The sequence below is a fragment of the Rhamphochromis sp. 'chilingali' genome, assembly GCF_963969265.1.
Source record: "Rhamphochromis sp. 'chilingali' genome assembly, chromosome: 20".
Taxonomy (NCBI): Eukaryota; Metazoa; Chordata; class Actinopteri; order Cichliformes; family Cichlidae; genus Rhamphochromis; species Rhamphochromis sp. 'chilingali'.
This window is the reverse complement of record NC_137947.1, coordinates 31,270,929-31,297,348: the sequence shown is the minus strand read 5'-3', so window position 1 is coordinate 31,297,348 and position 26,420 is coordinate 31,270,929. Positions and strand designations below refer to the sequence as shown.

At 41.3% G+C, this 26,420-nt stretch overlaps 1 long non-coding RNA gene across 1 annotated transcript; it reads right to left on the bottom strand.

Annotated features, from left to right (window-relative positions):
- Positions 1-25,982, bottom strand: LOC308388449. Its single transcript, XR_013970096.1, has 3 exons — positions 25,850-25,982; positions 25,540-25,757; positions 1-643 (listed from the first exon to the last, which is right to left on the bottom strand). It is a non-coding gene; the product is annotated as an uncharacterized lncRNA (long non-coding RNA).
- Between the last annotated feature and the right edge of the window lie 438 nt (positions 25,983-26,420).

Here is a 26,420-nt window from a genome sequence, read left to right as displayed (position 1 = left end):
TTTTTTGGTCGTTTTCTGAGCACTGCACTGCATTAAGTTTGACCTTTTGTCTCTTTTCTCATGTCCATCAGGTTCCTCTCTGTGTTCTTTCTCTGTCCATGTCTTCCTTTGTGTAATTGGGTCTGTTCGTCTCTATGCTGCCTGAATGGAGGAGAGGTTTAACTCCTCCTGGATTAGGGACCCCTGTGGTGAAGTGAAGGCATGAAAGACAGAGGAGAGGACACGCTGATGCTGACATTCATGGGTTTGTCCTTTGGCTAATCTGAAGCCTCGGAAGATTTACTAAAAGTCACAAAATCATTTTTTAACATGTCAAGAACCAGTCCGGAGAGATGGGAACAACCCAAAGCCCGGATTCAGACTTCAACTTGAAAGATGGAGTAAGACGTGGGAGCGGGAATGTTCTGAGTTAGATCACAGCGTTCAGTGTTTTCCACTTAGTGCTGAGGGTTCAGCTCTCCTCAGTGGTTTCAGTAGTAAATCTGACCTCTGAGATGAAAGCCTCGCTGTCCTCGTCCAGCGGTCATGATAACTGTCAGGAATTTGTCCCGGGCGGGGCGGCGGTCACGCCTGGTCAAACCTCTTTGCTGGTCTTTCTCCTTCCTCTGTCACCGGGCTCACTGAGCCGTCTCACCAACACGAGCTGTTAAAGGCAGAAAATCAGCCCAAATTAAGATTTACTCCTCCAGCATCAGTTGTCAGGAGGTCAAACTGCAGATATGATGCTAATAAGCTTAGCTTTTTCATTAAATGTAGATCAAATAAAATTTAGTTTGACTTCACACTCACTCATGCACAGAGATCGTACTGCCAGGGCTGGGGCCCAATGAAGCACAAAGAAGGCCTCTGGCATGAACATGTGTACTTCTATCAGGAAGATTTGGTAAAAGACCCGAACATCATCTTTGCAAACATCACCCTGCACAAGGTTTCCAGTCTCAGCAGACTCGACTGCCAGACTCTCTCAGCAAGAGACACAACAAGCGACTCTTATCGCTCGATAAAGTCGTGGTAGCAAATACTAAGTCTGAATAAAGCCAAACAGTAAGACGCTCATTTGCATCCAGAACTAGTTTAGAGATACTGAACGTGCAGTTTGGCCAAAAACCTGCAGGTCCTCTGACATCCACGTGAGACTGGCTCCAGCGGTGACTCAGTTCCCACGGACTCTTTGGTAAAATGCACAACTTTTACAGCAAACATACACATTTACAGCCTGCACAAGCATGAAGGTTTGTTGTTTTAAACTCGCCTGTTTAATTTGCTAGGCGCTCCTGGACTGGACCTGTGTGACGGTTCTTGGATTAGAGGAGGGGCTCATTTAGAGTCATGTTGTTGTCACCTGGGCTGATTGACACAGCACAGGTCCAAACATCCGAACATCACATCAGTTACTGATGAACTAACAGCATAGTTAAGTGATGTATGGGCTCTCTGTGCACAGACTTTGGATTAAAAAATAGTGATAACGTTAAAATCATGGTTTTCAAACAGAACAGTTACAGTACATCACTCAAAGTTTACTTTACTACTTAGTGACAGTTCAGGCTATCGGATACTGGAGATACTGAATCACTCGACTCCATCACTGAAGGGCTCCGCCCTCAAGGATGACATCATGGATGTCAGTCTTTAATATACAGTCTATGGCTGGACTAGTGATACACAGAAATAGGGAGTCATAATATTAAAATATTAATCATATATTAGTATCAAATATAATACAATTAATATGATATTAATATTAGATTTTAGACACTGTGACTTCAAACTGGTGACAGTTAAATTCAAACAGGGCCAAAACTTTTAGGGAATAAATTCAGAAACAGATTAACGCGCGTAATTCAGTTTTACATAAATAACAGTAAATCTCACTGATTTGGAGTAAAATGAAAGTTATAAATCAGAGAAATCATTTACATTTATCATGTGCTGACTTTTAAGTCTCTGATCACAGTAGCTCCATGCTTAAATATCATGTCTTAAAAACGTTTTAGGTACAGCTGAAGCCAGCTGCTGGTTTTCAGGTCTTCATGTGCAGGTGTTTGGGGGTAGCTGGGGCTGGAGGGAGGAGCATCAAAAATAAACAATCACAGTTTCTGTTTCTTTTTTAAAAATCACACGACAGGGACGTCTAACAAAGCAACACCTTCTTGGTTCACCATCAGCCCACCTTCAGACCATCGTGGTGGACTCGCTCGTGGCAAACAGGCTGCTGAAGCTAGTTTGGTTCGATGCCTGAACTCATACACAGGACTGTGTGCCACTTCAGCCGGTCTGAAGCCGGTCTGGGCTCCACCCGCTTCCTCTCATCTTCCTCATTTCCATAAAAGTGACTTCACCTCTGGCTGTGCGTTGATGGTCTGTTAAGAAAAGATGACGCTCTGCACGCTTTGTTTCCAAACGTCGACTGACAACAGGCGCACGACGCTCCACTTCCAGGGAAAAACTCTGAGGAACAAACTGTCCAGGCAGAACCAGACAGGCCTGATGTGAAGTCTGCATCACGCTGATGGCGCAGATGTTTTCCTTAGATTTCAGATTTAGACACTAATGGACGGCTTCGTGTCATCTGAGTCAATTTAAGTCTTTCTCTTTAGACTCGCAGGTCTGTTTGGGATTTCTCGTGGTCACATCATACGACTGTAAGGTAAATAGAGCAGCTGGAGAGGTAATTACCAAGAGTTCATCAGCAGATCATTTGATTGTCTCAGATTTCTCCTCCTTTGTTTTAGAGCCCGTGAAGACGGATGTTTCTCAGACAGTTTAAATTCTGCATCAGATTTGACGTCCAGAGGATGGTGACATGCTGAGTAAGCCTCTCGATAAGCTAGCTCTTATGTTTATAAATATTTCTAAATTTCCTCAGCTATCACTTTAATTACATTATGGGCCAGAACATTAGGAACACAAAGGAGAAACAGGGCTTTTGTGATTTTTCTGTTTTCAGAAAAGATCATGAACATTTATAACAAGATGTTTAAACTCCAAAAAAGAGCAAAAAGTCTTAGGATATTTAGACGTTACGTTCTCACTGACAGAGCTGAAGGGTTTTTACCGTAAGCAGATTATTACCCTTTATTCTGATTTCCAATAACACATATTAAGACAAATTTACTCAGATCTACTTTTCATGTCACGGTGTTCAGGTTGCTGAGAAAAATCCACAATACAAAGCCTGCAAGGTGACGGCCAAAACCTACCAGAGAACAAACCAAGGACACTACGCACCCCAAAGACTGAGGGGAAGGACAGGGCTATTTATACACATGAAGGTGATCAGAGAAGTGGAAACACAAGGGTAAGGAGGCACCGCTGAACAAGACAGTGAGACAAGAGGAGGGAAGTAAGACTGAACATGAAGTTAGAATAATTACACGAGGAACAGCAGAGATGAATGAACTTAACGTGGAGGCAAATGGACGGGACAAAGAAAACACTTACAGAATAAACCAAAACAGAATAAAATAGAGAACTAAAAAGGACTAAAGACAAAGTGACTAAGAAAACACAAGAAAATCCAAACAGATTCACTGACCAAGCAAAGGAGCACCAGAGAAAAAGAAGAAATCAGAACAATTGCATCACAAAGTGTTCTCGACTTTATCCGCTGTCTCTTTATCATTTGGAGAGCCGCTTTAAGCTTTAAGCCTGCCGACCTACACAATGTTTGTGCAGCAGACACACAACTGATGTATCGCACAACTGCTGCGATCAGAAGTAATCCATAGCGCTGACCGGCTTATTGCTGCATACAGGAGCGTCCCAACTGTGGGTGATCTGAATGATTGAAAAAAAGGATTAGCCCCCACAAACCCACTAAAAACATTTAAGTTGGATGTGAAGTTTTCCCATCTCGCCTCGTTCTGAATGTCAGTGTAAAATTATACTTTATTGTCAGCTGATTTTAAAGCTCTGTGATGACCTGCAGATGAACTCATTCACTTCCTTTAGCAGACACTTTCATGAGAAAGCCGTCACATTTCCCACGTCAGATTTATCCTGTTGCTCCTGAGAAGTTATTATTAATCCAGCAGCATGCAGCGCTTATTTGCTTCTTATGAATGAAAACACAGACGTGTATATTAATTTACCACGTCATTCTTTTATGCTCATTATATCGCTTTAATAACGAAGTTATAAAAACATATTTATTGTTCTTCTTCTTTGCGAGCTACATATTCATAGTTAAAGACAGGGGTGGTGGAGCTCCAGGGTGCGAAGGCCGGTGTCCTGCAGGTTTTAAATCTCACCCTGGGTCAGCACACCTGAATCACATGGTTAGTTCATTCCCAGGCTCCTGGAGAGCTTCAAGACATGTTGAGGAGGTCATTTATCCATTTAAATCAGCTGTGATGGATCACGGACACGTCTGAAACCTGCAGGACACCGGCCCCGAGGCCGAGCTCCGGCTCTGAGGCAAAGTGATCGATTACAGGCTCTGTTAGCATCACCGACGATGAGGATTTATTTAAAGATATGTATGACAACATATTTCTGTGGACTTAAACTATTTTTAGTGCAGTGGTTCTTTATCAAATAATTTATTTACAAACAACAGCATAAACATACTGCAAACGTATAATTTCCAAGGCTCTATAGATATTAGTACAGATAACATATATACAGATACGTAGATGATCCTGGTCCCACGGCCAGTAACAGAGTGAGCTTCATCCCGACTGATCAGCACCTCCAGGAGGAGTTGGGGAACAGTCACTGTGATCGTTATCGATGATTTCAGGTTAACGGGCACGTTTACTTTAATCCCCCCGCGCTCTTCCTCGGTCGACGGCTTCACTCAGCTGTTTGTTTTATGTTTCGCTGTCATTCTTAAAAGTTTCATTTCTTCTTTTCACTTTTGCCTCTCAGTTAACTTCATGCAGCGAAGCTTCAACACAGTTTTCATGAACCTGGAAAACACGTTTCTGTATTTCTGTGATGAAAACACAAATTCAGACCAGAAAAAATTGTCACAATGATCAAAAGAAGAAACTGTGAGGATGTGAAATGTGTTTGATTGTATCGGTGCTGCTGATTCGCTCTTTGAGATATTTCTCCCAGGCCGGACTGAGACCTTGTTTTCCAGCCGGCGCTCCACCAGGCAGGGTGCGGTAGAGAGCAATTACACCACCATCTGCCCTGCAGGGATTTACTGTGGTTTACTGGTCAGGATTTTACAGGCTGCGTTCAATAAACATATTCAAACATTTTCAAACAGCACGCAGCCATCTCTCCGGCCTGTTGTGTCTTTCCCGGCTGTAATTACACTCGTGTTTCCACAACCGCCGTCTCAGGTTTCACAACGCGGCAGGAAGCTAAAGCGGCGACTAATCAGCTGTAATGGAGGAAAGAGCTGCCGCAGATTAAAGGCTGCTCACGATCAATATGGCCGACATTTCTACATGTGCTTACACATGTCATCGCCGCCAGGGAAAACCTCGATGGCAACGGAAACACGAAGATGCTCTGAGAAGTCGTCGGCGCCCTCGGTTTTCCAAAGGATTATTACCATGTATTGTGAAAGGTGATATTTCTGTTCTTTTCTTTCACTGCTAACGTTTGTTAGAGCAACAGCAGGCTGGAAAACGAGGAGCAGCACGTTATGTTGCCACAGCAGAAAGTGATAAAGCAAAAATCTCATTTTTGTCAAAAAATGCTGAAAATCAGCCTCCAAACCTCTGTGTGCTTTGACAGGATGTAAGGAGAATCCAGGGATCTTCAGATCTGCTCTTTGAACTCTTAACTGGGAAAGATTAAAAAGTACAGCAGATATTTGTAAAATATTTGTCCTGGACGATGAAGCAGGATTAGAGGAAGAGTATCTGGTCCAAACTGGCATCATGATAGACAGATTCCTTCTAAAAGATGGACGATTGTCAATAATGGATTTAACAGATGTCAGGAGTGTTGTGTTGATTTTTCAGCTCTGTGTGAGTGTTCATCTGTCTTTGTGGGAGTGCTGGATCTGTGAGGCCATGTGATAAAGACCAGAGGTTTGGCTGCCTGACTGGTAACACGCAGGTTGCTGGTTTGAGTTCTTGTTGAGTCTGTCATCTACACCATCACTGAAAAAGTCCACACAATGTCCAGAAGTCCACAGCTACAGGACGGTTTCATCTGTCTACAAATAGTAAGAATCAACATCTGCACATTTATTTTCTGTTGCAGCTTACACACACACACACACACACACACACACACACACACACACACACACACACACACACACACACACACAAGAAGTCTGTTCTGGGATTTTTTTTGGATTTTTTTTGGATGTTACTGAGCTCTGTGCAGCTCAGCTCTCCACCCTCACATACAAAAAACGGCAATACTATTGCACACCAACAGGTGATGTCACTACAGCCACCTTTTATATACACTAGTGGACAACAAAGTACACCCTCCCCCTCCTTCCATTCTCAAGTTTTCTCAGGACATACTAAAAACCATCTGCTCCTTTGCAGGTCTTAAATAAAGAGAACCTCACCCTGTGTCGTTAGCTCTTTAAAAGATGAGGAAAACCGCAGAAACAGCGTGTGAAAAACTGGAGAGGGCACGTTGCATTCAGGTGCTGCTAATCAGATACGCTAATTAATGAATTCATTAGTGAGCGTGAGCACATCTGTGAAAGCAGAGGTGTTGCAGTTGTGTTCACACAATGTCAAAAGGACATCAGTGTGGAGAGTGTTCTGCAGCCCGTCATCAAACAGTGACAAACATTCAGTCGAATCATCAAGACGGCTCCCAGTCCTCCCAGTAGTGGAGTGACCCCAGGCCACACCGAGCGCTGCTCAGAGGAGCTGCAAAAACCCAAAAGCTCCACCGCAGACTCTACAGGCCTCAGTTAGCAGGTTGAAGGTTAAAGGTCATGGCAGGTTTGGAAAGGCTAGCAGCACAGCTTAGGTTTGCAAAGCTGCATCTGAACAAAGAACAACTGCTGGAACAGACGAGACCAAAGAGGAGACGTTTGTCCTTAATGCACAAAACCAACTCCTCAGACCAGCTGTGAGCACGGGGAGGAGTGGACCGTGAACTCCTCAGTATACCGAAGTAGAGTCAAATATGTCCCACAGCTACAGGACAAAGATCCAATCACAGCAGCAAATCTGCAACAGAACAGCTGAAAAAGGACAGATAGAAGCTGCAGCGATGGTCCAGAGTGCAGAGCTCAGAGAGCTGTGCATGAATGGATGCTGCAAATGTGAAGCCGAAGCAACGACGCTGATAAAGTCACACAGGAAGCCATCCATGCTGCACATGTATCACTGTACAGCTGCTGTGTTTGGCCTGGTGGGGTCGGTGGGCGGGTGGGTGGGGGGCATTCACTGATAATCAGGCATCTGGAAACAATGACAATCAGAGAACAGGAAGTGCTCAATCAATGGGACGGCACACGTACGATTATAGGACACATACAGAGAGAACATGGACACACACTGAAGCTCACAGAGACCACAACAGTCACACCTGCTGTTTCACACACACGGACAGCATCGTCCAATCACAGCTGCTTATAATCATAAGGAGGAGCTGTCACATGATCACAGACAAACCGACCTGCAATAAATCCTCCAGAAACCAGAGCAGCTAGTCTGATTATTCACCCAACCTCAGACACCCACTTCATTACGTCAGCGCTAATCATATCACATCCCCACAAATGATTTTTACCCTGACCCCCCACCCCCACCAATGGGCAGCTAAAATTAAATGTTTGTATTGATTTCAGGGGAAATAAGGTCTGAGGTTTAAACAGGAACAAAGTCTTTTTTCCCAGCACAGAGACGAGAGGAAACACGGTTAGTTTGAGTCATTTATCAAAACAAAAGCACAGAAATACACTGAGATATTAAAATAATACGGAGGAGATTAAAATGCAGAAGAATAAACGTGACCCTGAAAGTCTGTGAGTGCCCAGATCAGAGAGGCGTGATTTTATTATTATCATGTTTCTGTAAGAATAGAAACTGTATTTGTTTCCTTTATTTCTTTTATTGTTTGGATTCTGAGAAAAAAAGTTCTGGAATCTTTTTACTTTTTTACATTTGTTTATTCAGTTTGAAGATTTAATATTTATTAAACAAATCAAAATTTCAGTTTTGAACATTTTATGACAAGACTTTAATTTCTCTATTATTCTTTGCCATTAGTATCTCCAGTGGCGTGTCCAGCGGGGTGGCCGTGCCCCCCCCAGACTGGCCACCCCAGGTGCCACCCCGAAGCTAAAACAATAAAATTCAATCAAATAGCAAATCTACGATTATGTTTTCACAGTGAAGCTCAGATATCCAAGTGTAAGTGAATGCAGCACCGGCTTCGGCACTATGAGCATCATGTTAGCAAAGGAAGGAGAAAGACGCACTGCAGGAAACAATTTTTCGGAGAAAGAAAATGAGGAGAGAATAAATGTCCCGGTAAGTAATATTAAGTTTGTTGAGTTTAGTAAACTTTAAATTACAATCCCAAGGAAAAAATAACACTTAAAGAATTATTGCAACCGTCGAATATTTCAGACAGTAGACTGCTGGGGGAGCTAGCATAAGAGTTATGAGTTATAAGATATAATCTAAGTCGTAACATTGCTGTATGGAGCTGCAGATTTGGTTGCAGGTTAACATCGCTGGACTGGCCATCGGGCATACCGGTGGGCTGATGACTTTTTTTTTGTAACGGCATGAACAATGAGAGGTGGTGGATTGGCCAGATGCTGCCGATGTGTAAAAATAACTGAGTTGTTTGGTGGTGGCTATGGCGGAGCTTCCACAGAGGCCAGCAGGTGGATGAGGGAAATGGGGGGCGGAGGAGCAGAGACCTGAGGTGGCCGCCGGTCTGAGCGTCAGGTGAACTTCAGGTAAGAAGTTCTGACCTGCAGTCTGTCTGGGTCAGATATAAACCAAGTTTAGGTGGAGTTTCTTTTCGTTGTGCTGACTTTTTACAGTCAGTTACAACAGCGGTCTCCAACCTTTTTTGCGCCACGGACCGGTTTATGCCCGACAATATTTTCATGGACCGGCCTTTAAGGTGTCGCGGATAAATACAACAAAATAAAACTAGTACCGGTACCGAAAAAAAGAAAATTTATTATAACACACGTGAAAAGCCCCAGGAAAACCGAGTAAACGATAAAAACGATAACAAAATAACGCTGAAAACCGATAAAAACCCTGAAAACTAAACATTTCACACCTGAGCCTCAACTCTCACGGACCGGTACCAAACGACTCACGGACCGGTACCGGTCCGAGGCCCGGGGGTTGGGGACCGCTGAGTTACAATAACTCGTACAGTGTGAGCTAGCATGACGGAGTTCCTATACAGCTGGGTGGGTGCTGTGATGTTACTGATAGTGAACTTTATTTTATTCATAAGGTCAGTTAGTAAAGTTGCCAACCGTCCTGTAAAAAACAAAATCATCCCGCATTCAGAGAAAATATTACGCGTTTGGTGTTGAGCTGAAAAGGAACACAGTTTGTCCCGGACTTCAGCTAGAATGGAAAAGACACAAAGCTGGAGTTATTCTGTGTCTTTGCTGCACAGCTGCCTCTTCTTCTCTCATTCTCCCCCCTCCCTCTCCTGTTGCTACTTTAATCATGAAACTGATCAATGATCAGCTGATCGTCTCTCTTGTTTGTTTATCACTTTGCGCCAGAAAGAGGAAACCAGCAGATGTCGCGCTAAACAACAGCAGCACGTTTAAGCTTGATCAGCTGTTGTTAGAATTGATTTAATATTAATTTCTAGTATCAGCTGATGTTTGCTGGAGCCACAGCTGTAAAGCTGCTGGTCATGATGTCGGTTTGGATATGTGGTGAGAGGGAAACATGAAGATGAAACCAGGAGATGTCCTTACTGAATCATCAGAGCTGTGATGGAGAAACAGGTTTACCTTTTAGGTCACATGGATGAGTTGAAGTTATGAACTGTTTCTGAGAGACTAATAACACCAGGATCCTTTTCTAAGCAGCTGACAGCTGGTAACTGTGCAGGGGCGGGTCTAGCAAAGTTCTGCCAGGGGGGCAGGTAGGGCATTAACAGGGAGAGGGGGGCAGAAAGACATACCTTTCTCTCTTTTTGTCATTTTAAAAATCTAGCTTTTATTAAATAATTATCTGAATCTTGCGAATTATACGTAAAATGTATAGAAATCATACATATACCAAAAAGACTGTACATCACTGTCACCACAGCGTCTGTTTTCATTCAAAGGCTTTATGGCTTTAATACCTGGTGGGCCGGTCTGTAGTGAAAATGCCCAATTTTCTGTCCCAGTCCAGCCCTGCAGGTTAATACTGGCAGTGTCACCATGCCAGCTGACTGTATTTTATCATCAGCCAGTGTTGTTCTTTATCAATATTACCAAAGTTTACCATAAGGCAGCATAGAAAGTATTTACTTGCTTTCAGGTTTTATTCAAATGTTAGTCTTTTCAGTTGTTTCCCCACTTTTTTCCTGTTTCAAAATCAAACACCAGTTTGTGAGAAGAATATCTTCTTTTTTTAATAGGCATTGGTTTTGCATTGGCATTGGCTAATTTGCCAATTGTATGTTAAAAATGTTCGTATTTTAATATTCAAAAATGTTTTCACCCAAAACATATGTGCACTACATGTCAGTAAAAATACTATGCAAATATTGCTGTCCTTAAATGCTGAGTAAACACTGACTGATTGTATCTCTTGTACTTTATCAACGCAGTATCTAAAAACTTTGCACTGTAGTGGTTAAAACCTCATTATAATAAGAGTTAAAAGCACATTCGGTTATTAGGTTTATAGGGTTACTGAATTATGATGAACGGTTGGTAGATTTGTTTTTAACATTATCTGCCACCCTTCTCCAAATCTGTGCCCCCACCTGGCCCCCCCAACAAAACTTTTCTAGACACACCACTGAGTATCTCGGAGCTTTTATTGTTGCTGCTTTTACAGCAATAATATTTTTGGTTGTTTATTTGTATTCTGCACTTACAGAATTAATATGTCAACAATAATGTTGAAATACTTTTTTGTTTTCGTGTACTTCATTGATCCCCTGTAGGGAAACTACTCTCTGCATTTAACCCACTCACTCAGTGAGGCAGGGAGCAGTGCTTAGGGACGGTGCCTTGCTCAGGGGTACCTCAGGGTAGCTGTTCAGTGGATTTGAACCCCTGACCTTCCGATTACGGGGCGAGCGATCTACCTACTGAGCTGAAAAGTTAAATGTAGAGCTCGATTACTGAAGTTCAGGTTCATAACCTAAACTTACATTTATTCACATTTTATAATAATAAAAAAGACATGACAGCACTGACCGAGTGCACAAAATAACAAGAAAAGTTTTTACTGAAGTTTAAATCCGTCGGGATAATTTCCCAATCACTCAAAAAAACTGTTGAGTGAAATGTGATTACTGCAAGTTTTCTGTGTGTTTAGTTCTTTAAGCACAATTTAAAATGTCAAATCTGTTCACATCAAATGTAATGGCTTGCACACGTTCAGCGTACACCAAACACATTCCTGAATGATTCATTATGTGAATCAATAAACTTTGGATTTTATATATTTCAGTTGCATTTTACTCAGAATTATTGCTTCAGGTTTATTGAGAGTGAAGAACAATTGGAGAAGTCGCCTCCTGCTGGCCATTGGACAGAATACAGGTTTCATGCACTTCAGAACCCGCAGACGCTACATCCATCTTTTATATACAGTACGCTGTTTCTTCCTGTGACGCTGGACGTTTTCCTCACACGACAGAACACCCGCGGATGACGCTGACTGTGACCTGATGCTAAACTAATAAAATGTGTTCGTTTAAAGCAGCTTCAGCCCCGGCTCAGCAGCCAGCACGGCCGTCTGCAGCTCACGTTTGCTGTCTGTGTTTTCCATGATAGTGAGCCATGGCTTAGACGAGGCCTCTGCATTTACAGTACAACTTAAACTTTGGGACAGATGGCCTGACGTTCTGTTTAAGCTCAGAGGGTTTCCCGCCAGCATACTGTAAGCCCGGCAACCCAGGGGGCAACTTAGGCGTGCCTAAGTTGCCCCCTGTCGGGGCTCAGCACCCGAGGAATATTAGACATAAACAACAGCACTTAAATAAGATATTCATCGTTTTGACCTGCTGCACACCTGTGCAGGATGCACCCTGCATATGAGAGCCTCAGGCTGTTGGTGATGGAGAGCATGCAGCAGCTGCTGAGATCGAGGCTGTAACGCTGATCTAATATCAGACTGCAGTTATGTGGTTTCAATAAATGTGTTTTGATGTGCTTAATAAAACCAATCAATCAATTAAACAGGAGATATGAGCGTGCTGTCAAACTGCAATAATGGACACACAAGTGTGTGTGTGTGTGTGTGCTGTACTGTAAAACACACAGAAACTTGCAGATGTTCTCTACCCCAGCCCTCAGGAAAACACACAAAATTGCTCATTTATGTGCAACATTTACACACACGCAGACACACACACAGACACACACACAGACATGCAGTCAAGCAGACAAACGTGCATGAAGTCACATTTTTTTACTACAGCGTCTCAGATTCTACAAAAACGCACACAGACGTGGGCGTGATGACACACAGCATGTCTTATCCAAACTGCAGGCTGGGACACAGCAGATGAGTCCTGGGGGCAGAAACAGTGAACCACACGGCTAAAAATAAACACAAATACACATAATACAGCTAAAGTGAGCACGGCGAGCACGGTCGCAGGGTTGACAGTCATCCGCTCGTTAAATCCTGTCTTCTTAACTGTTTATGGGGCCAGGTTCTTTTTTCATGTCCTCAAAACTAACTGGGAACCAGTTTGAAACACTTAGTTCTCCCAGGTGTTAGAATAAAGCGACACCCATGTAAACTAAAATTTACAACGACTGCCAAGTTAGGAGGAAGTTAACTACAGACGATCCAACTGGAGGATTCCTAAAAAACAAAAACGGTACAGACTGAGGCCTCAGCGATCAGCCTGGCTGGACTGCTACAGCGGTTCCAAGTGTAGGTGTCTAAAACCAGATGCTGACTGGTGTGCACACGAAGCTGCGTCTCCGTAGATGCCAGAGGGACGAGGCGTTGTTGCTGCTGCGTTACATTTCAGCCACGTTGAAAAGCTTTGATCAAACTTGTCTTGAACTTTAAGAGCTCGCTGTTACCATTTGTGCAGTGATAAACATTCAAATGTGTGAACTCAACATTTTAAACACATAATACGCCCTAATGCTCACACACACACACACAGACTTATGGCTCGCTGCCAGCGTCCAGCTGTACAGCCGTTAATGATCAGTGAAGTGATGACCACCAACGGACTGGTAATGAACCGAGCCAGACAATGAAAGAAGCGTCTGCACGCCCCGCCACAGTGCACGCACACACACACACACTCCCACGCACTCCGGGGTTTGTTTTCGTGCAGGTGTCGCCCGCTCGCACACGGAGGGAAGCGAAGGCGGCGGTGAAAACAAGGAGCTGCCTTCCAGTCTGCAAAAGTTTTCCAAACAGATCAACTGCAACCGAAAACGGTTTGCGGACACAAAATGGCGGCGCTGGCCGGGAGTGCTTTGGTGCCACTGTAGAGCTGCAGGAGGGAGGCGACGCTCGAGCCTCCTGGTTTTTGCTGCAAAAAGAACATTTTTCCTCCTCCGGTCCTTCTGCCGTCGAGCCCGAGCCGATCCAGTGAGGTGCGTTCAGGGTCGTGGTCGTCTTGTTAAAAGAAGTCGTTTCCACTCACAGTCTTCGTTTTAGCCTCTCACGGTGGAGTAACTCTGTGTGATCCTCTCAAAGGGAATTAACATCACGGCTGTTTGGGCTTTCTTGATGCAATAAAATATAAAAACCTACAGAAAACGTGCGAGCCGCCGTCGCAGTTTCACGACGCTGAAAAATCCTGAAAGTGGAGATAAAATCGTCCCGTTTGAGTCGAGATTACGTTCCTCTTCTCACTTTATTCAACGTTTTCCTACAATTACACGGAATTTACTCGACTGCAGAGCAGCGTCCTGGTGATCGTCGGTGTCCAAAACGTCTCGAAATAACGTACATCAACCTAGTTTTAATTAAAGAACAGCATGAATGTAAAACTCTGAGAGCTCCAGGTTGAATCCATCGTTTTAAATGTCGCACTTTGAATTTACCGTCAAGAGTGCAGCGATTTCATATTTCTGCTTTTAAACCGTTACGGCTTCGATTCCAAACCAAGTCAGGACATCAGAGTGTTTGTGTGTGAATACTTCAAAGATGGAAAAGAAATACGGAAAGTGTAAGAAATTTAAAATTAGGAATTTTTATTCCGTTACTGAGTTAATTAACTTTAATGTCAGCGCGTTGGATTTTATTTTAGCAGAACAAGGTAAAGACACTAAAAAAAAGTTGAAATAAAAATTTATAGAACAGGATATTAAATAAATGTATTATTTAATATGTATATATATGTATATATTTGTGTGTTTTAATGAAGCGTTTCATCTCTGGAGGTAAAATAGAAAAAACACAAAATATGTAAAATATTTCCAGGTCACGTGAGTTTTAAAAACAATCCAGACGAGTTATTAAGAAATCATTATAGAGTAAAAAAACTTCTCTGGTAATAATAATTAAAAATATACAGTTACACCTCATTTAAATAAAATCAGCACTTCTGGAGTTTTTATGCAGCTCAGTGTGTTTTAATGTTGATAAAAAAGTTGGATAAAGAAATGATATAATGTATGTATTTTACACAGCATATATTTGTTACCTGTAATAGAAGCAGACGATCGTTGTTTTATTGAGGTTTCATTATCAAAGAACTCTTTCTGGATGCTTCTTTACTTTTGTGTGAGAAAAATGAGATTTTTCAATCACTTTGATTCTTACATGCATTATTACAGCCTTTCGTTTATTACTGCAGTAATACTTCACTTGGTTTGTGCAGGATTAAAGGAAAAATAATAACCTGCAGCAGGTTTATGATGCATAGATGTGGCCGAACGTTGATCAGACATCGGTGAATAAATCAGTGCTCCTTTATGTTTGCGATATTTAAGTGTAAATGATGGACAATAAGTGCAATAGTGAAATTAACTTTCCTAAATTTAGTGAAAACGTGGTGCGGCTATTCGATGTTTTGGTAATAACTGTTAATAAGCAGGATTTGTGTGGTTGTGTTCACAGTGTTGTGTTCACAGTGTCGTGTCCACACACAGACGACAGACGAGCCGCCGTTAAAAAGAGGAACTTCCTGTTGGGAGCTGAAGCCTCACGTTTAGCGCGACGTCTCATCGTGTTTTTGACCCCGTGTTGTTGTATAAACTCGTGTCAGGTTATGTCAACATTAAAGTACTGTTCAGCCATCCACACTTCCTGTAGAGCACCTGCCAATCACAGGGTGTGGGCGGGCACAGTGACATCATCACATGTAGCCTAGGATGTGCCCCGCCCCTCGCCCAGTATGAGCTGGGAGACGCACTGCGACCCTCTGCCGGGTGACACTGGTACCACCGTGAAGAGTTTTGCTTCTGATTACAGCAACTTTATTTATTTAGTTGTTTCTGATATGAAATGAATAAAATGTTCAGGTTTCAGTCACGCTGTGCAGTTTCGTGTCGGGCAGAAGAAATCCAGATTACGTCAGGAGCTCTGCTCGACGTCTACGTGGTTCTCAAACGCTTGCTGGTCGACAGGGGCAAGAAAGATTTCAAATTTTAAATCTATCCACTGCTTTAATCAATCATAAACAAAGGTAAATATAACAGCTGTGAGGCTACAGATGACCAAAACTACAAATACAGAAACTTTAAAAATAATGTTAATGTGGGCAAAATTACACAAAATTCAAAGATTTTGAACTCTAATATAAATTAATTATATATAAACAATTCTAACATTTAACACAGTAACAATTTTCAGCTGGTTTATATTAGAATATAACAGGTGTGACGCTGAATTAAAAGCAGAAATGCAAATAAAATTAATTTATAGATATAAAATAAAATAACACAAAGGTAACTACAGACGCAAATGTCAGAAATCCATTTGTCACATTTTATATCTGAACACCCACACTTTTTTAATATATTTATATTATTACTATATATTTGCTGAGGTGTACAGTGATCAGGTGTGTCCCTTTTGGGAAACTACTTTCATCCCGTCTCTCCGGATCTACATTGTGGGAAACTTTCCTAGGGATCAACCAGCTCCAGAAAGTTAAGACTTGTGAGTGTGAACGGGAAGTGTTTATCTGAACTCTGGATACATCCATACTGAAACTCCGAGGTAATACGGAGCTGAAGTGAGAGCTAACATAGTAAAGTGCTGGTTTAGGGGAAAGTGGAAACAGGATATGACAGAGTACAAACACCGTCACCGTCTGTGACCTGCACGGTTTATCTGTGAGCCAGGTCCTAATCTGCTTTGGTTTTAGAAAATGAGAAAAACTGGAATAATTAAGTTTTCCCGTGAAAATATCTCAGATGAAACTGGATCCAGAGATCATTCTGGTTTCACAGGCTTACTTAAGTCTCACAATGCTCTGAATGCTTTACATGAACTTCGCTTCGGCCACGTCGGCCCTCCCACTAACAACACGTGCACGAACACGGTCCTGTCCTTCAGTGCTGTTCTCCGTTTTGTATAGATACAAGTTTGAGGGAACCGTTTCATATTTGCGTGATCTATTGTCTCATCATTCAATCACCCAGGTAGGAAACGCTAATCTATCCCCAAATATTGGGAATTCCTTTGTTCACAAACATAAAAGTGTATGCTCTGCTATTACATTTTAAAAAATACTAAAAGAAAGAATTTATTTTATTGTAAAGTGTAATTTTGGACAGATGGATCAACAAACGCAGCTCTATCACCTTTTTTTTTTAAACCCACCACACTTCACTCACAAAATATTCAAGGTTAACAAATGCTGATTTTTTTTCAAAACATCATGTTCTTCCTCATCGCATTTATTTCTTATTTAATAATTTATTAATTAATCTAAGTATTTGTACCTAAAATGGGCCAAAGCCTGCTCCGTCCACGTCTTGAATGACCCACGCTGCCCTCTGGATGCAGAGAACAAGCGTTGCTGGAACCTGGAGCACAGAAGCTGCCGTCTGGTTGTATTTCAGACTTCGCGTTCTTGTGTTTGCAGAGAAGAGCTCAGAGCTGGTTTCCACTCTGCTGCACATCCACAATGGGAGCTGCCCAGTACGAACACACACTGTGCTTTTAATAATTACCGTCCACTTCCATGCATGATATTATTGTATGTATTACTGTAGGGTCTACCTTCAAAATATAAAGAGCCTCAATATTTAAAAAAACTGAATTGAATATTATGATCTTACAGCTGACATCTCTAATTATAGTTTAATAAGAGGTATTTTGTGAATAAATAAAACCTATAATTTATTTATACTGTATAAATATTAAAAGTACTTCTACAATAAAACATAAAAAAATTAATAGTTTCAAACAATTTAAATGAAAAACATTTTTACGTGTATTTATTTCTTAAACTTAAAACATGATAAAGTTGTTTCAGTTTATATTCCTGAGAGTTTTCATTACAAGCAGTAAAAAAAATGCAAATCTGAAACCTGCTAAAATAAATAGATAAATCCCCACAAACACTTTCTTACATGACAATGCTGACGGATGCCAATAGGCACCAGTATGGCCCCCAAACTTTATGAACTGGTCTGAGTCTGGATGTACCGTGTACGGTACTCTACACCAGCCTTTAACATTTGGTTCTTTCTCACTAGCCTGCTGCATTAAGACGTTCTTTCGAGTACTGATACACAAAATGTGCACTGTATGCACTCACTGTGAGTGTACTTTAAAACTGTGTTGCTCCGTTACTGATTGCCATCATTGACTGTGACACAGAGGCTGTGTTCACATGTACGGGAGGATTTTTCCTCAGCACAGTAAACTCAAATGTCAAAGAACATGAAGAAGAATTTCCCTTAAAATCTGAGATTATTGTACAAAATCTGTCACGTAATAGGACAGAGGGAGACGTTAAACCTTTCTGTATTTGTAACATGTGGTAGTGCAACAAAACGCACACACACACACACACAAACCTACCTTAACATGAATGATTCTAATGTTTTTGGCCACTTCACAACATTTAAGATTAAAACAGGTCGGTGCAAGTAACATATAATATAGCATAAATATATGTGATCAAAGTTTAGTTTAAAATATTTGTAAGTATTTAAATTATTTTTATTCGTTTACATTTACAATAATTCATTTTGATAACGTACAAACGTTTTGCTTTGAATTGTTCTGAACTATACAGTAAGGAACCGTTCAAAAGTAAAAATAGTTGATTACAAGTCTGGAACTTTGTTAATGTAGAAAAGTGTTCAAGTACTTTCAGCAAAGTATTTGTACTTTGTATGTACGTAGTAATTATGCAGCAGAACAAACACAGTTTAAAACTGTCAGTCACGTATGGAGTAAAACGTCTGGTTTTTATATCAATCGTTTGCACTTTTCCAACTAAGTTGTTAAAATAAAGTTCAGCTGTTATGGGTATTACAGATGAAGTAAAATTAAAATGTAATTATACGACAATTATTATTAATTATTATTATTATTTAGGAATTAACGGGATGGACAAAATAACAGAAACAGCTCGATACAAGAACAATAACCTCATAAAACTTTCTACATTCCCCTTTTCACTGCTAAATTTCACCAAAAACAAACAATGTTAACCAAATGTTGGATTTCTTTGCAACCCGACTCCGAGGTATTTTTGACAGTTCAACATCTTCTCTGTCTTCTTCTTCTTTCTTAAACTTTCTCTCAACTTTCAAACGGTTTCTTACCACGACCACAAAGTTGATTATTTTTATGTCTTGTACATCAAGTTTAAAATATTAGCATAGTGTGTTGGTGTCACAAAAGGTCATACAACCCCTTTGTATGACACTATCAGGAACACTGACCATATAACTGTAATAAAGGTGTAATGTATCACAGAATAGTGTGCCTAATAAACTGGCAGCTGAATGCTTTTCACAGATGCTTGCAGTGTGTTTGTTTGAGTCACAGCTGAACTGTTTGCACAGAGTTTGGTGTGTTTGAATAAATGAAGGAGACGTTTTATTTTTCATGCCCGCTCCTACAAAACAGAAACGTGTAGATTAATCCTGACCTTACAGATGTAATCGAGGATGTAAACAACATCCAATTGCTCCTTGGGGTCACTGAACGCAGCCGAGGTCGGCCCCTGAAAACGAGATTTAAACCTACACGAGCGATTGTGTGTTTGGGAGTAAAGGGATCGCTGATTTTAAAAATACAATAACTGTTGTTAGTCTTTCACCTCCAGAATCGGACTGAAATAATAACATGCAACAATATTTAGAGACTGCAGAGCTCCTGTAATCTCATTACAGTGAAGTCTGAAAAGCAAACCTGCACTCACGTGTGTTTTGTCTGTTGCTGAACGACCTCAGCTCGGTTTTAATCCCATGAAACTTCCTGTTATTTCCATTTTATGATCCAGATTTAAGGTCAGATCTCCTTATCCAACACCTCATACAACAACAACAACCAGCACATGGCTCTTCTGCTTTCATTTCCCTTCCACCTCCACGTTTTAGACTCCCCCAAACACACCGGCACAAACAACCTCAGACCATCGGGTGGTCCAGGAGGGAGTCTACTGCCCCCTCATGGACCCCAACTGAACAGTTCCACAGCAGCTCGTTCACACATGGACCAGTATGCTGACATATTTGGTCCTGTGCTATTTACTCTGTATGTTAGCAACCTGAATTAAAGCGAACGACCTGCTACAACTTCACAGATGTACGCTGATGATGCCATCAACTATCCACACGCTAAACCAAACAGGAGACTGCAGAAGAACTCTGAGTTATACTGGTCCACATATCCGATCCATGTTTGCATCCCAGTGTCAGTAACACTCTGGAAAGGGATCCAGATGTGTTTCAGTAACAGGAAAACGACGATCAGTATCAGAAAATATGAATGTAACAAACTTAAAACACAGCGAAGAGACTTAAAAGTAGTTTGCCTAACTTCAGACGTCTCCTCCTGAGAATGGAGGGAAAGTGTTTTTTGTGATTTCCTTCCTTTTTGGAGCTAAAAGAGGTCACTCAAACACACCAGATATCCAGAAAGCCCAGGATGTGTCCTCGACAACGGGGCAGCTCAAAAGATAGACCAAAAACAAATGTGCATTAAAGAGGACATTAATTAATAAGTTGGTTCCCATAAGGATACTGTAGGCTCTTTAGTTTACATTATAAACCACTTTGATGTGACTGCTGTTGTGTTTTGGCTCTATATAAATTTAAGTGAATTAAATTGAATATTAGGAAGAGTTTGTGTTCTTTAAGTTTGACGGGATACGTGGTTATGTGTTTGTTTTATCATCCACATGCTTCTGCTCTTGTCTGTGAATAGATTTCTAGATGTAGCGTCTACAGATAGGCTGCAGATAACAAAGAGTATGTTCAGATAAATTACACAGACTTTGAAACTCTCCTGCCTGCAAAGCAGCTCCGTCCAAACCATCAAACCTGTAGCATCTGCTTTAACATAGAACAGCACAAACCTGTCCCGCTGTCTCGTCTTATGTGGGACTGCATTGAGGTTTTAGTCTTTTTTCCTACATTCTGGTGGTGTCCAGTATTTCCAAGTCAACGCTTCTTTAACTTCAACACCGCAGCAGCAGTCGGCCTCCTTCGGACACGCTCAACCACGAATCATGTGCCTCAGTGGCGATCTGGAGCAGTGATGGAGCACCGATAAAGAATGAAATACTATAGATAAGTGAAGCCGGCAGGAAGTTATTTTTGCTATATTATTCAGTTATGCAGAGTTTACTGTGCCAAACAGCTTCATGGATTTAAGGGAATAAATGAGTGTAGCAATGCATGTTTATATTATTCACATAGAGACTGAGCTGGGGTAAAATACAGTATATTTGTCTGTCACATGCTGAATACCAGACCTGTATCCTGCACACGAGTCACCTGCCACACTGTGGGCAGGGTGAACGGGTCGGGGGGGGGGGTCTCAGATCCAGGATTAGATCCAGTCTGGCTTAGAGTAGACCTCAGATCCATCACAACTGTTTCCATATCCCAATGCATTATTCAGGCTTTCCTATCCTATCTTTAATTCCTCTGGGTGCATATCCGTGTTCAGCAGTGTATGCTTTAATGTTCTGTTAATCAATAATTCATTAAGTTTGTCTATATTAACAGCTCGTGTGGTCATGTCTTTGTTTCTCTTTTGTTTAAGTGTAAGAAAATGTGTTATAGAAATCACATTTTCATTTCAAGTCACTCCTATTTTTTCTCTTTAATGAAGAATACATCAGTTATTGCTCGTGTTTTGTAAATAAAATACAAGTTCTATTATTTTTTGCTCTTTTTAATAAAGACGTGCATGCTTACACTGAGAAAGAGTAAAATTACCATTCTTGGTAAAATTTGTTCTGCACGTTCTTTAAATCCTTTGTTGAAATCGTTATCATCAGTAGGTTCTGTTTTTGGTAGCGTTCGTGTGCATTCGTGTCCCTCTGTCAACACCACAGCTCATTTTCAAGTTTTGACTTTATGCTGATAAAACTCAGTGGGGGTGTGGAGTGGGGTCGTGTCTACGATCCATAAAAAAATGTAGCTTACATCCATTTAGCTCTTTAAGGTCAACTTAATGAATTATTGGTGGAAAATTGACAAAAAGCCTTAAAATTTAGGAACTACGACTCTTAAATGTTTGGTGCTTCTAAATGTATTAATGTGCTTTTATTTGATCTTAGATTTTTAGAATATTTGTTCATATTTAAATATCCAGTAACATTGACTTTATTGGTAATCAAAAGATAAATATTACATCTAATTTGCACAGTTATTCAGGTGAAATGTGTTGTGAATATCACAGAAAACTAGCTCTCCGTTTCTACTTCCAGTTTAAGCTCTCGGTTGAGTTTGTATGAGCCGTACGTCATAAACTGCTGCAAATATTTTTAGAATCACTAACCAATGACAACAGCGTCAAGTCACGTGAGTTTGAAAAGCTGCGTTCATGAAAAAAGCCTAAACAGAGCAGGACTGAAACCCTCGTGATGCCGTCCACGTTAGTTCGAGGTCCAGGCTCCTCTTTTTCCTAATGCCACATCTAAAAAATTCAATATACTTTCAGTTATTTATCAATTTGATGCAACACATTTTAAGACCACAGTTTTGTGTTGGAGTAAGCCCAAAGCTCTGGCTCGCTTAAGCGATCAAACCCCAGCAACACTTTTGACGCAGCTTCAACACTGTTTACACGTTTATAACACGTTTATAACCTGAGAAAAGTCCATTGTGGTGTGAAATCGATCATACTTGTAATGCTGAGATATGCTTTAACATGCAATAGTGGGACAGTTCCTTACACTGCAGGATGCAAACACAAACATTTAATTAAATGGATTCAATTCAGTTTCATTCACACAGCACCAAATCACAACATGTCACAGCTGTCAATTCATCTGTCATCATGAGAAACACGAGTCCAGTGTGACCTCATGTGGGCAAGATTAATAAAATGACTTAAAACATAATTTTGCATTAGTGTAAAAAGTTCACTCTAAAAATCCAACTTTACTTATAGAGCAAAAATAACACCAGTGACCAAAGTGCTCTCCAGTAAAAAACAGATAAATCTCATACATTAAACGACAAAGAAAATTAAACAATATAAACAAAATGAACAAAATAAAGAAGAATAAAAACCCTGACTGCACGCTAACTCTGGTCCTACTCCTAAATGGAAAAAGGTGTTTTTAAAAGGCCGGATGGGAGTGTTGGGCGGCCGCGTCTGGATCCGTGGCTCTCACAGTGAAGACCATCCCGATGGGCCCGAGCGGCTGCAGGGGGGGATATGAACTAATGAACTCGACGGCTAAATACACAAGATGACACGGTGCCAGGTTTGTGTTACTGCGCTGAGTTTTTGTGATATAATTGAGTTTTGAGCCTGTTTGAGGTTTTAACTCCTGTTGTTGGCCTCCTCAGAGCTCCCACTGTTTGGATCCCCTGATTTGTTTCTGCAGGTTTGGTTTCTTTGTCAATTTTTAAGCTTTTTAATCATTCATAATTGGGGTTGCTCTAAGTTACTTTCACTTCCTTGTCCCTCACATTTAAATCTACGACACCATGAAAAGAGTTTACGATGCCATCCTGCTGACCTTCGTTTGACTCGAAGTCGACGTGTTTAAAATCGCGGCCTCGCATTGTTTTTGATTTTTAAAGGATGAGGGAGAAACACACAGACAGGGCCTGAAAAGATGTGACTGCACAAAATTAACATAAAACAATTAGATTTAAAAATGATGCGGGGGTTGGAAAATTGTTGCATTTGAAAGGTGTTTCATTTTGGGGGGGGGGGGGGGGGGGGCTGTATGGTTGGCAGTATGAGTTATTTATAATATGATAAGAGCGTTATGCATTATTCTGTGAAACGTTAGTTATGCATGGTTTTTCTATCTAATTGTGGTGTTCAAAAACAAATTACACTCATCTGGTGGCTGGGAACTGAAAAGAAAAGTGTAATACAAGTAAATAAACCACTTTGCCAGCAAACCAACAAACCACACAAACTCAGCAGCTCTGTAGGGGCTGTAATGGCGGCAGTTTCATCAAACACCTGAACGTGAGCTTAGATTCACAGGCAAAGCCAACAAACAGGCCGATGAGCCGGGAAAGCTGGTGTCCGCTCACTCAGGACTCACCAACGACATATTTCACAATACATTAAATCTGCCGTCCCCAGCCTCTTTTGCGCCACGGACCAGTTTATGTCCGACAATATTTTCACGGACTGACCTTTAAGGTGTCGCGGATAAATGCTACAAATAAAACCAGGACCGGTACCAAAAAAATATTTATTAATAACACACAGGAAAGAAAAAAACAGGGAAACCGAGTTAACGATAAAAACAATTAAAAAACAACAACGATAAAAACCCTGAAAACCATAAATTTCACACCTGAGCTTCAATTCTCGCGGCCCAGTACCAAACGACTCGGGCACCAGTACTGGTCCATGGCCCGGGGGTTGGGGACCGCTGCATTAAATAACCAGCTGCTAGCTTCCTGCTCTCTTAGCACAGGCCTTTAGGCCGTCATCATGTGACCTGATGCTGACGCTCGGCTCAGGTAAAGAATATGACTCCATTTGTGAGCCAATATATCGGCTATTTAAAATACCACAAATAATTGATACAACAGATTTAATCACAGTCCAGTTATTAGTAGCTGGAAGTGCTGCCAGAACCCGCTTGAGCACCACTGAAACGAGCATTTCAGCAGTTGAATGCTAACGTTTAATTTATTAAAACTGGTGGAAAGAAAAACAAGATGTAAGCCCCGGCTAATCCTGCAGTCACACGAGGGAGAAACAGGGGTGCTTTAGTGACGAAGACCAACCACTAACTATAGGACTTTAACCAGAATACAACCAGTTGGCATCCAGCTTAGTCAAGTCCCCTACTGCAAAGACACGTCATAGATGATCCGAGTTAATCGATGCAGACCAGCTTAGATTGTTTACAACCTGCATTTATAAATCAGACTGTAATTATTTGACAGTGATTGTTGGACTGTTTGCAGATCGGTTGCTTTTCTACCATTTTCTACCAATCAGTCTGTGACAGCAAAAACACTGAATGCAACCACTGATTGTTGGTCATCACGGGGAGGTTACTGTGCTCTGGTGTGAGTAAACCCTAAGTTTCAGTGGTGATAATTATGAGCTGGTGTTTGGAGCCATATTACAAATTGTAAAACAGACAGAAATGTTGGTTAAACAAAGTTCTGCTTAAAAAGCCTTCAGCTGGACTTTTAGATGTTGACTTCATCAGTCAAAAGTAGCTTACCTGAAAAACACGCTGCTGTTTTGCTCTTAGTGTCAATAAAGTGGTGTTTGGGATTATAATTTACAAAACAAACTCATCTTATATTCATTAAACATGATCAGGGAAGTGTTTATAGAGTCCATAGATAAATTTTGTCATAGACAATCGTGTTTTTGCAGCCAGAGAAGTCGCCCCCTGCTGGATACTGGAAAAAATGCATTTGCTTTGTTGACAAAAAACTAATTGTAACTTTTTATTTGAATTTTTCTTTTTAATCTCCTTCAATCTGTTTTCAGCTTTCCATCTGAACCAAATTGCACAGTTAATCCACTGTATATAAAGGATGGCCTGAACCACTGTGACATCACCCATCGAGGTGTCCAGTTTGGTTTGTCCTCCTTAGATTGTTGCTGGTGTTTACAGAAATAACCTGAGCTCTCTAGCTTCTCCTTAGCTGAGGACTGGCTGTCTCTGCTTGCAGTTTGTTGCTAGCACACTGATTCATATTGGCAGAATATCGCCTCCATTACAGGTTTCCAGTTATTTAAATCCACACCTTCCAACCAATCAGAATTCAGAAGTTTCAGCAGCATAACAGCACCGAAGACACCAGCCAGACTGAGCTGAGAGTCAACAGCTGCTGTCTCAGTATGAAAACACGAGTCTTACCTTAAACCTCTCCGTCACCTGAAGTCGCGCTCAGTGGATGTCCAGCCAGCCAATCAGAGCCACCGCGGTGCCGCTCGTTCAGAGCCGATGAACCGAGCCAAATGCCCTCCAAATCTGCTGCTGCTGTTGTGCAGTGCTGGACTGAAGACCCATAGCGACGCAGGTCCAGACAGAGACGCCCTCCCGTGCCTCTCCCAGCAGCCTTCAGGAGTGTGTGGCTGAAATACAAAAGAAGAAAGAGGCCGAGGGATGAGTGAGCGCTTCGGCGTGCAGAGGAATGTCTTAATGACTGTCTGTCTGTGTATCTAACCTCATGTCCGTCGTCCCGCTGCTCTTTTATGCTCCAAACCGAGAGTGTGACCTCAGTGCGTGTGAATTAGAGCTTAAACAGACATGAATGAGGAAATGTGAGGCACACAGTGCCTGAGAGAGTCTGAGTATCGTCAACAGTCAACAGAAAACCTGCAAGAGGTGAAAACATGACATTTAATTTCATGCAAGCAGAGAAACACGATTAAATACACTCGACTGACTTACAGCATCACATCTGCATTGTACTGTCATTTTACACTGTGCTGCTACACAGCGCACATACATGTGACACACACTGGAAAATATACTGAAATATTCAAAGACTGACAGTGAAAAATGTGTTTTTAAATGTATTGAAATGCACTCACATTAAATAAAATTAGCTACTTGTTAGTTTTTACTTTCAGTATATTAGCTAGCAAAGCAAAGCAGGTGCATGTGGTTCTCATTAGATGAGGTGAATACTATTGTTTTACTTTGCTCTTTATTTCGTGCTCGAGGGCGTAAAAATCCTGCACTGATGTGTTGATTGCAGTGTCACATTTACCCATTAACACTTCAGGGGAGGA